This window comes from Oncorhynchus keta, chromosome 18 (assembly GCF_023373465.1).
Source record: "Oncorhynchus keta strain PuntledgeMale-10-30-2019 chromosome 18, Oket_V2, whole genome shotgun sequence".
NCBI classification, from domain to species: Eukaryota; Metazoa; Chordata; class Actinopteri; order Salmoniformes; family Salmonidae; genus Oncorhynchus; species Oncorhynchus keta.
In genome coordinates, this window is record NC_068438.1 from 45,533,523 (window position 1) to 45,546,506 (window position 12,984).

The window sequence follows — 12,984 nt, forward strand, 5'->3', positions numbered from 1 at the left end:
CTCTCTCTCTCTCTCTCTCTCTCCTCTCTCTCTCTCTCTGTCTCTCTGTCTCTCTGTCTCTATCTCGCTCTCTCGTTCTCCCTCACTCTCTCTCTCTCACTCTCTAACCATCTCGCCAATCCATTTAGCCACAATTAATAAAATCATTTAAAGTACAGTATGATGTAATATCTGTCTGAATGGATCCATCAGATGTTGTTGAAGAACAGATACTGTATCTCCTGTACTACACATTACCTTTAATAACATCACCCTCACAGGCTTTCTCCAATTACCCCCAATTACCTGCTCCCCAAGTTATCCTCCAATAACAAGTCCCCAATTAACCCCCTCCTGCCCCATCCTCCCTACAAGCACCCCCTGGTGGCCGTGTGCTTGTTTTTTAGCCGGGGGCTCATTTCTCCCTATATCAGAAGCTCCCCTTCTCTCCTCTTCCTCTCCCTCTTTCACTCTCACACTCTCTGCAGGAGACGCCAGACTGACAGACACTCATCCTCTCTCTCTCTCTGTCTGTCTGTCTCACCAGGATAAGGCTAGCTGTTGCCAGATAGGGCAGAGGTAGAACAAGATTTTGTGTGTCAATCGCTGTTTTTTTTCACATCTGGTTACAGGTGTCTGTGGTGTATATCTTCACTGATGGCAGTTTTTGTTAATATCGTTCTGTCTACAGAGTGTTCTGTCTGCAAGTTCTTGGTTTGGTCTCTCTCCAACAGGTGACAGAACTCTCCCAGTCTTCAGACTTGTCTCTCTCCAGGTGATGAGCCTGTGTGGTTGGCTGTGGCTGCTCTACTGTCTCCATGTCCCTGGGTCTGTCTGGGGTCTGGATGGAGGTGGAGAGGGGGCTTGTCAGCTGATAGCTAAGCCCGTCTCCGGCAGTGTTTATCGGGCAGGAGATGTGGTCATTGGGGGCCTGTTCCCCATCCATGTAGAAGCCCCTCTACCAGAGCAGGAGTTCAGGAGCATTAAGGAAAATTCTACCTGTACAATGTATGCAGCTTGTGTGATAACAGCTTTTTGTCATTGTGTTTTCACCTGAAGGTAATGTGTATTCAGTTTAACTCTTATCTCTCTGTTTCTTCCTTTCTTCTGTCTGTCAGGTTCAACCAGCGTGCTTACCGCTGGCTCCAGACTATGATCTTTGCTGTGGAGGAGATTAACCGTGACCCAGCCCTCCTGCCTAACCTCACCCTGGGGTTCCTGGCATCTGACACATGCCTGTCAGAGGGCACCACCCTGGGGGCGGCCCTAGCCATGGTGACCGGCAAGGAGGCCTCTGTGGTGGGCACAGAATGTGGCACAACCCCTGAGGTTCCCGTCATCATCGGGGATACCCGCTCCTCAGCTTCCATCGTGGTGGCACAGACCCTCGGGCCGTTTGATTTACCCATGGTGAGGCAGGGGTTGGATTACAGGTTGGGATGAGATGATGACTCTTTTCACATGACATTTCAATCTCTATCTAGATTTCTCTCTCTCTCGCGTTTACTTTCCTTCTCCCTCTGCTCTCTGTCATTTACAAATTATAATTATCCTTGACTCTCTCTCTCTCTCACTCTCTTCTCTCCCAGGTGAGTTACTTTGCCACCTGTGCGTGTTTGAGTGACACCTGGAGGTACCCCTCATTCTTCCGTACGGTACCCAGCGATGCCTTCCAGGCTCGGGGCATGGCCAAGCTGCTGCGTCAGCTGGGCTGGGTGTGGGTGGGGCTGTTGTCTGGGGATGGTGACTATGGCAAGTTTGGGGTTCAGCTGCTGCTCCAAGAGCTCCAGGGATCTGGGGTGTGTGTCGCTTACTCTGAGGTCATTCCCAAGGTACGACCTCACTCTGATGATCTGACAATGTACACTCTCTCTTTTGCTCTATCTTTCTCACTCTTTCACTCCCCCTCTCTTCCAGTCTAACATATACGCTCTCTCTGATATTCTCTGACTCTCTTCCCTTTCTCTCACTGATGGTCATCCCCAAGTTACCGTCTAAGAGAAAGATCAGGCACATAGTGGACACCATCAGAGGATCTACTGCCAGAGTGGTGGTGGCATTTGTATGATTCCTAGGTCATTCAGGGGTGAGCAGTTACCAGTCAGAGTATTGGTAATGATTTGTAACACAGCTGTAGCAGTGTCCTTGTGTCTTATCGTATCTTGATGACCTTTACAGACACAATAATTTCCTAATTGATAATCTTGCATTTCATCTTGACTATCTTGATCTTTTTAACAATTTCATTCTCCAGGCCCTGATAGAAGAGGTTGTCCGTCAGAACATTACAGATAAGCAGTGGATCGCCTCAGATGCCTGGGTCACCTACTCTACTATCGCCTCCCCAAAAAACATGCCCTCTCTTGCCGGAACAATCGGTTTTGCACTGAAGAAAGCTGACATTCCCGGCCTGGGGACTTTCCTAACACGCCTCCATCCAGACGGGGACTACGAGAAGTCTGACCCCTTCCTGAGAGAATTGTGGGAGGAGATGTTTGGGTGTTCTCTGGGGGTTGACCCCAGCGTGACACTGCCGTCCAGGCAACAGTGTACTGGGTCAGAGGTCATACGTGAGGGAGACTTTACACCTAAATCTCAGTTTTTTGTCATGGTTCCCAATGTTATTTCAGTAAAATAACGTGTCAATCCTAGGTGAGGGGGAGAGCCAGTATGCTGACGTGTCTCAGCTGAGAGCCAGCTACAATGTGTACAAGGCTGTGTACGCCATCGCCTACGCCATACAGGATATGGTGGCCTGTCGACCAGGGGATGGAGTCTTTAATGGTGGACAGTGTCCTGATATCAGGAAGCTTCAGCCCAGCCAGGTGAGAATTTCATGTTGATCTGTTTTCAAGTTAAGAACACTAATGTTTCCAGTCAGGATACAGTGAAAACACTTTGTAAGGTTTGAATACTAAAGAACAAAAGCCACAACTGGTTCTAACTCTTAATCCTGTTCCAATGCCCTTTTCTCTTTGAGATTGTTCATTATCTGAGGGGAGTGAACTTCACGACTCCTGTGGGGGAATCTTTCCACTTCGACATGAAAGGTGATCCGCCTGCCTCTTATGACATCATCAACTGGCATGTGACCCCCGAGGGGACGGCAGAGTTTGTCCAGGTCGGACATTTTCTGTCTTCTGAGGGATCGGACGACCAGTTTCACATCGACATGGACAAAGTGGTGTGGGGTGGGGGCAGCGGAGATGAGGTGAGAACTGTTCAGTTTAGTTTAATTGTGTGTGTGTGTGTGTGTGTGTGTGTGTGTGTGTGTGTGTGTGTGTGTGTGTGTGTGTGTGTGTGTGTGTGTGTGTGTGTGTGTGTGTGTGTGTGTGTGTGTGTGTGTGTGTGTGTGTGTGTGTGTGTGTGTGTGCTTGAGTGATAGAGAGATTTATTGAGTTTTTCATCCTGAAGCAGACATTCAGAAAAAAAGAAAGACATTAAGAAGACCAAATAAATAACAGGGGAATGGTATCTCAGCCAGAAAGTCAACATGACACTGAACATATTCTCATTTAAAATGACGGGCTACCCCAGCCAAACCCTGAAGACGCTCTGAATCATGGCCAAATGTGAAATTGTTTGGATTTGAACCAGGGACTGTAGTGGTGCCTCTTGCACTGATATGCAGTGCCTTAGAATGCTGAGCCACTCAGGGGGAACATGATACTGAATTTGAGATGTTTGTATCGTCATATTCCTGACAGTGATGATGATGATAACTTCTTCCTCTCCCCTCTCTGGTAGGTCCCTGTGTCTGTATGCAGTGCTGACTGTCCCCCTGGTACCAGGCATGCGGTACAGAAGGGGAGGCCTGTGTGCTGCTTTGACTGTCTGTCCTGTGCTGAGGGAGAGATCAGCAACACAACAGGTAGTCTATCAACGGTTCTGATTCCAATTCATATTTTTCCTCAAGCCTGGTTGGTCCTTATTTGGACTCCTCATTCTTCTTCCTTCTATATCAGGGTCAGTTGAGTGTATTCGGTGTCCAGAGCGGTTCTGGTCCAACCCTGATCGTACGGCCTGCATCCCCCAGCTGGTGGACTTCCTCTCCTACAGCGACACCATGGGCGTCATCCTGTCTGTCATCTCAGTTTCCGGGGCAACACTCACAGCCGGTGCCATGGCCACCTTCCTCTACTACCGTCACACGGCCCTGGTGAGTTAAATCATATGATCATATATAGAGGTACTGGACAGAGATGAGATTGTGTCATTTGATTTCTGACATCACTCAGTCTAATTTATCTTCCTCTGTCTCGTTCCAGGTGAAAGCCAACAACTCTGAGCTCAGCTTCCTGCTCCTTCTGTCGCTCAAGCTCTGCTTCCTGTGTGCTCTCGTTTTCATTGGCCAGCCAAACCCGTGGACGTGCATGCTGAGACACACCCTGTTTGGTATAAGTTTTGTGTTCTGCATCTCCTGTCTGCTCAGCAGGACTGTGGTGGTTCTGGTGGCCTTCAGGGCCACTCTGCCTGGAGAGAACCTGATGAGATACTTCAGCCCCACCCAGCAGAGGATGGGTATCTCACTCTGCACACTCATCCAGGTGAACATCTAGTTTTTACTGTATTCTATGGGAATGTAGTTGTTTCCTTCATTGACCATATTATTTGTTTACTAGATACCTAGTTTTCCATCCACCTCCGTTCCCTTACACAGGTGCTGATCTGTGTGCTGTGGCTGGCCTTAGCTCCACCCCGGCCTGCTGAGAGGAGGGGCAGAGAGGGTCGGGGCCCGAGGGTCGTCCTGGAGTGTGAAGTGGGCTCTGTGGTCGGCTTCTCTCTGGTGCTGTGCTACATCGGCCTTCTGGCCTCCCTCTGTCTCCTTTTAGCCTTCCTGGCCAGGAAACTCCCAGACAACTTCAACGAGGCCAAGTTCATCACCTTCAGCATGCTGATCTTCTGTGCCGTGTGGATCTCCTTCATCCCTGCCTACGTCAGCTCTCCTGGGAAGTACACAGTAGCTGTAGAGATCTTTGCCATCCTGGCCTCCAGCTTTGGGCTGCTGTTCTGTCTGTTTGCTCCAAAGTGTTACATCATCCTTCTGAGACCAGAGAGAAACACCAAGAAATATATGATGTCCAAATAGAAACCACCAAGAAACACATGTCCAAATAGAAACCACCAAGAAACACATGATGTCCATTTAGAAACCACCAAGAAACACATGATGTCCATTGAGAAAACATGATGTCCAATGAGAAACCACCAAGAAACACATGATGTCCAATTAGAAACCACCAAGAAACACATGATGTCCAATTAGAAACCACCAAGAAACACATGATGTCCAATTCCAAGAAACACATGATGTCCAATTAGAAACACCAAGAAAACATGATGTCCAAAGAAAACAAGAAACACATGATGTCCATTTAGAAACCACAAAGAAACACATGATGTCCATTTAGAAACCACAAAGAAACACATGATGTCCATTTAGAAACCACAAAGAAACACATGATGTCCAATTAGAAACCATCAAGAAACACATGATGTCCAATTAGAAACCATTAAGAAACACATGATGTCCAATTAGAAACCACCAAGAAACACACGATGGACAAATATTAACTTACACTTACTCAAATCGTTATTTAGGGCTTGTTGACATTCATTTCAACAGGGGAATGTCCATTCTGTTTGGAAACATTAATTTCCTGCTCTAACTTCACTATATTACTTTGTTAATAATTGTATGTGCTCCTATAATGTGTCAGAATGAAATACGTCTATATGAACAATACCAATAAAGTTTACTTAGTGTCTACTCATGCTGGAAGAGTCTGTCTGACAGAACTTAGATCCCCTACACATGATTCCTTCGTCACCCAGTCAGTGTGTGTGTGTGTGTGTGTGTGTGTGTGTGTGTGTGTGTGTGTGTGTGTGTGTGTGTGTGTGTGTGTCCCACATCGTATAACACAATGAAAACAGTAACATTCCACTGTCTGCTTACCCACTGTGGGAACCTCTCCTCTCCCCATCACTCCCTCTTTATATCCAAGAAGACTCAAGGCTGTAATCACTGCCAAAAGTGCTTCAACAACGTACTGAGTTAAGGGTCTGAAAATGATGTATATGTGACCGTTCAGTATTTTTAAAATATAAATTTGCATTCATTTCTAACAACCTCTTTTTGCTTTGTCATTGTGGGGTTTTGTGTGTAGATTTACGAGGGGAAAAAACGATTTAGTCATTTTTAGAATAAGGCTGGACCGTAACAAAACGTGGAAAAAGTCAAGGGGTCTGAATACTTTCTGAATACACTGTATGTTCTCATATTTCCAGAGTTGCAGGAGGACTTTGGAAACCCATGTATGTATTTGTGACACCATATATTCTAAATTTTGTGGAAGAACATGAACTGCTTTGGAGGCACATAGGTGCAGGGAATGACAAACACATTTAATGTAGACCTAATACGGATTGTGTTCTTGAAGTTTTGTCAGGACGGAGCTGTTTTTGCTGCACATTGTTTTGCAGCCATCTGTGGCTAGACCGATGCAGTTTATTGTCATCAAGAAACCTGAACAAGGCAATGGCAAAGGTCAGTGAATCAGCAGCTGGAATGATTATTACATCCCAAGTTATCTACAGTTGCAATGATGGAGTGGCATTTGGATACGTGTCCATCACATCTGCCAGTGTCACACTTCCGCATCTACAGGGAAAGGTGGCAGAGCTAGAGTGGTGTTTGTCAGACCATGAGACCATGAGACATCCCGAAAACTTTATTAGTCCAGTTAGGCTAGTTGAGAACAAGTTCTCTATGAGGTGAAAGGTGGCAGAGCTAGAATGGTGTGTGCCAGGCTTGAGACATCCCAAAGATCTGTCTTCTCAGGTAAACATCTGTAGCGTCCGATTGGTTTGACCTACAAAACGATAACTTCTTGGAAAGAGGAGACTCTCACGAACACGTTGGTGTTCTCCATGTTGCTCTACGACCACCACAAGTATCAGGAGACTCTCACGAACACGTTGGTGTTCTCCGTGTTGCTCCACGACCCCCACAAGTATCAGGAGACCCTCACTAACACGTTGGTGTTCTCCGTGTTGCTCTACGACCCCCACAAGTATCAGGAGACTCTCACTAACACGTTGGTGTTCTCCATGTTGCTCTACGACCCCCACAAGTATCAGGAGACACTCACGAACACGTTGGTGTTCTCCGTGTTGCTCCACGACCCCCACAAGTATCAGGAGACACTCACTAACACGTTGGTGTTCTCCGTTTTGCTCCACGACCCCCACAAGTATCAGGAGACCCTCACTAACACGTTGGTGTTCTCCGTTTTGCTCTACGACCCCCACAAGTATCAGGAGACCCTCACTAACACGTTGGTGTTCTCCGTGTTGCTCCACGACCCCCACAAGTATCAGGAGACACTCACTAACACGTTGGTGTTCTCCGTGTTGCTCCACGACCCCCACAAGTATCAGGAGACCCTCACTAACACGTTGGTGTTCTCCGTTTTGCTCTACGACCCCCACAAGTATCAGGAGACCCTCACTAACACGTTGGTGTTCTCCGTTTTGCTCCACGACCCCCACAAGTATCAGGAGACCCTCACTAACACGTTGGTGTTCTCCGTGTTGCTCCACGACCCCCACAAGTATCAGGAGACCCTCACTACCACGTTGGTGTTCTCCGTGTTTCTCCACGACCCACACAAGTATCAGGAGACTCTCACTAACACGTTGGTGTTCTCCATGTTGTATCAGGAGCTCACTAACACCCCCACAAGTATCAGGAGACCCGTCTGAAGCCGGTACCATCGACGTGCCAACTTCTGCTTCTTATGATACATTTTTTTGACTGTCCCTTTTGTTATTTATGAATGTGTTATTCAATGTGTTTCTATGGGCTATAGTAATAAAGGCCAAAATCAATATTTTATCAAATACATTTGTTAATATATTTGTTTTATAAATAAAGGGGTCCTACGCTTTTTTTTAATCAAACAGGTAAATGACCAACAGTGTGACCATCTTACAGAAAAAAATGTAATGTCAGTTTAGAACCCCCATCTTAAAAAATGTAATGTCAGTTTAGAACCCCCCACGCAGCGCCTTAGATTCTGAAGAATTAACGGAGTTATTCCCATATGTAGTTCTTGTGTCAAACGATGTCCTGGCATTAGGAAACAAAGCAGCATTTCTCTTGTGTTTCTCCATTTGTGAATGAGAAATAAGATCTAGTGGTGATGGGCTTGGATTTCTGATTTGCCTACAGGAAGCTTTTCTGTCAGCTCCTGTGATGCTCTGAATTAATTCCATTATACCCTGTTCTCTTTCCCAGTCTTTGCTCTTTTTTTCAGCCATATTTTTCCCATTTACCTGGCATTCTGATGGTAGAACAGTGTCTAGCGTTTACCTGGCATTCTGACGGTAGAACTGTGTCTAGCCAGTAAGCGAGCGTATCCAATCGGTCCCTCTGGCCTCAACTCTGGCATAATTAATCGGGTCATAAATTATCTAAATTAGGAGAGACGATGTGGGAAGACTAGATAACTATACAGCCTTTGTACCAGGTTGAAGAAGAGACGGGACAGTTCGAAAACTAATGACGTCATTTTCTGTTTATAACCTGTGGTAAACTGTATCATGTTCAGTACTCTCGAGAATAAATGCTGCTGATTGATTTTGAGACTGGTCTCTGTCCATTTTATGCAAATAAGAGCCTTACAAATTCTTAGGAATTGTTTAATTTTAATTGGGTATTAAAACATGTAAGAATTTAATTCCTGTAACAGTTTACCTGGCATTCTGACGGTAGAACTGTGTCTAGCGTTTACCTGGCATTCTGATGGTAGAACTGTGTCTAGCGTTTACCTGGCATTCTGACAGTAGAACTGTGTCTAGCGTTTACCTGCCATTCTGACAGTAGAACTGTGTCTAGCGTTTACCTGGCATTCTGACGGTAGAACTGTGTCTAGCCAGTAAGCGAGCGTATCCAATCGGTTCCTCTGGCCTCAACTCTGGCACACCTGCTCATAGCTCTGTCTCTCTCTCTCCTTTGACTTCAACTTTCTGGCAAATGTTAGCTAGCTGGCTACATAACCAGAGAGTATCTCTGAAACTGTTGGATTGTAATTTCTCAGTTTCTCTCCCTTGCTGTGTTGGCTGTAGTGATTTGTAGGACTGGGGACATTGAGGAAACACAGAAAAGAGGCAACAAACATTTTAGAGGGAGGAGTATGTAGCTAGCTATTGTCGTTGGTTGAATCTGGCTGACCCCCTCCTTTGTATATCCCTCTGATCTTTGTATGTCCAGCTGGTCTAGGCGTCTATGTGTCTGCATTTTTAGTGTTTCCAGCTGTCCCATACTCCCATGGCCTTTCTCTGGCTTCCTGTCCTATACAATAGACAATGCATTTTACCAGAACGGGAAATGAACCCATAAGTTTATCTTTCTCTTGTGTTAGAATATTTATGTATATAATTTCTCCCATATAACCCTCCTATGGTGCTTAATAAGCACCAAAAACTTAAGAGGACATATATGGAACATATTAAAAAAAAAAAAAAATTAAAAATAAAGGGTAAAACACAACAAAATACAATACCCAGAGCCAATAACCCCCCGCCCAGCATAATGGCCATCCTAGCAAACATAGCTCCCCATTTCCCCAATGCTAAGTCCAACCAATCCCAAACATGAGAGTCAACCCCAGCATTTGCCTTAACCTCTGCTCGTAACCCTTTAAGTTTAGCCATAGCGATTGCAAAGGATCCATTAGGCGCAGTGTTATTGGGAATAAAGGTGCAACAATCATCCCCAAACATAACACAAACTCCACCCTTCTCTGCCAAAAGCCAATTGAGAGCCTGTCTATTTTGCCAAGACATTTTACTGGTCGCCTGTACCTGTTCCCCCAATGCCGTTAGAGCCGAGTCAGTATTGTTAATGAATCTCTGTTGGTTATAGTATATATAATGAATCCACTCTAAGTTCTTATTTGGTGTTATACACAAAAATATAGATTCACATCCATATTTAACTTAATCTCTTGCCTTGAACTCCCGAGGTACCCCTCTAGGCTGTCCAATTGCATCAAGGTATACCTCAGTGTCTTTGTGATTACTGTGGTCTGCTTGGTAAGACCAGTTGATGTCATCTTAGTGGTAGTTGCTGTGGTCGTCACAGCAGCCGCCACCGTTGTTGTCATTGCTTTGGTTGTCACCAGCTGTTTTTGTTCAGGTGCTGGCGTAGGACCCAATTTAACATATTTGTAACTGTTTCCTTCACTCAGTCCTGTTCTTGTTATTTCAACTACAAATTCTTCACCTTCTGCTGGTGTTATCTTGTTCATGATAAACTCCCAGCCTTCCACATATTTGGTTAGTGTCAGGTCACATCCTGTGGGGTCCCAAATAACTTCTCCCTTTGTTATATGATGTGTCCATCCACAGAGTGGCTCCTCCAGTAGAGGTTTCTTCTTCCATACAGAAACTGTCCTTTGTTCCCCTGGTTCTGTTGGAATTTGTGGCGGAAACAAAAATGTTAACTTGTCAAACTTTTTACCTCGTTCGGCAGGTTCCTCTCTTTTCTTCCTGTTTTTATCATATATTTTGACAGTGGGTGCTTGCATCATCTTCCTATTGTTCTTGGTTGTTCTTACTCTGTCATTGTCACTGTTCTTTTGTGGTCCTAATTTCAATGGTTCATTATGGAGATCAGGTAAGAGCTGAAAAGTCAATTGTGCGGAAATCCCCATCTCTTTCATCCTGGTGAATTTCCGATTTCTCCTTCTGCTGTTGGTGAGGCTTCTCCTCCACTTTTTTTGCCTGTTATTCCCTCCGCAGGCCGAACTTGGCTTCCATCTGGGAAGGCGTCCATTTCAGGGAAGAGATGTTCCCATTCTTTAGGCGCTACCTCGGGGTCCCACTGTAGAAGGCTTCCGTCAACAGAGTCTGCCCCAACAAGTATATCATCAGGAGTAGCAGACATGTTACCCCCACATTTCTGGGCTTTCTGGCCATACCGGAGGAGACTTTGGTCGTTTGTCTCTTTACTTTTCAGGCTCTTTTCCCCCTGATGCTTCTTCTGAGTGTGTTAGTTGATGCACTCGTTGTATCTGGTCTGCCATTTTTTTTATTCCTCCCCGGCGCTTTGATCGATTCCGCTGCTCCTGCTCCCTCCGGGGTCCCCTCTGGTGAATCAGCATCCTCTGTGTCCTCATCTCTGTATGGTTGTGTCCTTCTCTCCATCGGGACTCGGGTGCAGTGGTTTAGATGATACCATGTCTTGCTTCCTTTCACTTGGACAGCCGTCTCGTTGGGTCCTTCCCTCCTCGGCTGATCCCACTTCCTTCAGAACACTCGACCGTAGACTGGATCTCCTGGTATCACTGGGAGAGGTCCTTCTGGTCCCCTTGGATCATCAGATGTGGAAATTCTCGTCCTGGTTCAGGTTTCTGCCTTCTTTCTGTGGGGCATTCATACTTAGAGACTTATGGCCTCTGTTCTATGATTACACCATACATTCTCTTACTTCCATCACTCATCACACAAACTGACATTCCAGCTGAAGCTGGAGAACCCTTCTCCATCTGGCTTCCTAAACAGAAGACTTGGAAAACAAAAGACAAAACATAACAGTATTGACAATGTTATGTGTTATGCATGACTGTATTCATAAATACTGAAATCTAAGACCATGACAATTCCCACTCTCTCTTCACCTGACTATATGCCTCCAGGATACTTTTCTGCTGGACTTCACAAAAATGGAGGCCCTAATTAGCTTCCTCGTGCTTTTATCCAGTCTTCCACTTTCGGCCGCAGGTTCTGAGAGGTGTTCCCAAATCATGTCATTTTTTACTTAGTTCCCCATTTGCTCTATATCAACTGATAAGCATGTGCATAACCTTAATCAACATTATTTCTTCTTGAAGTAATTCAACACTGAATGGGCTTCAACATCGAGCCTTCAACATGTGGTTTAGAGTACAACTACCCTAACATCTATCCTTATTCACATGATACATTATCAAATAAAACAAATAACCCCCAAACTCAACCCAGTATGTCTACAGTGGAATCTAGTCTCTCTCTCTCTCTCTCTCTCTTTTGTTTTGTTTCACGTCCTCTGTCATGGTGTTTTCAAGCTCACCCATTATTCAGCTGGACCTTACTTCTTGTGAAACTTATGCACCCATCAAAGAGAGACATGACGATCTTTACCACTGCAGGTGCTGTAAGAAGTATATCCCCAGCCTGGTGTATCTTGACGTGCACTCAGTCTCCAGAATCCAGCCCATGCCCTTCCATCTGGCGTCTTATGTGCTGTCTTTTCCTGGGGACATACACACTAACACATGGGTTATTTCCTGACAACAGACTTTCTTAAATAACGGCCCTATGTAAACATTCTGTTATGTAAACATTCTGTCTCAAATACCTGGCCTCTTGACACAAAAATATTCATAATGATAGCCAAATTATGGTCCCTACAGCAACTGCTGTAAGAATATCATGTGATCAGTCAAGTGTCTTCCAGTTGAAAGAATATCCAATCCTAACAAAACTAAGCCCTAAGCTTCTTCGAAATGCCACTACTTATTAATTTTACCATAATCTAGGTGTTTGTAATGTTCTATCTACTTTTAGAATTGTCCCTATATTTTTACAAGACCAACTGTCCTTCCTTTTCTGTGAATTATCTTGTCTATCATTATACATTGTTTCTAGAAATAACACCGCCCTTGTTACCATAACCTTCATATGAGCCCCCAATGTAGTTACAGTTTTTCTAACCCATAACACATAAGTCACTACTCCTAATTTCCTTCCATAGTTTGATACATACTTAAACATTCTCAAATCATTTTTAGTCAGTTTATATCAGTCTCCCCTCAGATTTTCATCAAAACAAAAATAAATTGACCAAACAAGAAAAATAGTCAAGTAAATTATAATAACTGCATATTTGCAATAAATTACCACTATTTGTAATGTCTTCTTCATCCTTGGGTGTTATCACACAACAGACTATACTTTTTA

General features: G+C 44.8%; 1 pseudogene; it reads left to right on the top strand.

Annotated features, from left to right (window-relative positions):
• The first annotated feature begins 526 nt into the window (after window positions 1–526).
• Window positions 527–5,161, top strand: LOC118396901 (extracellular calcium-sensing receptor-like; annotated as a pseudogene).
• The last annotated feature ends 7,823 nt before the right edge of the window (window positions 5,162–12,984 follow it).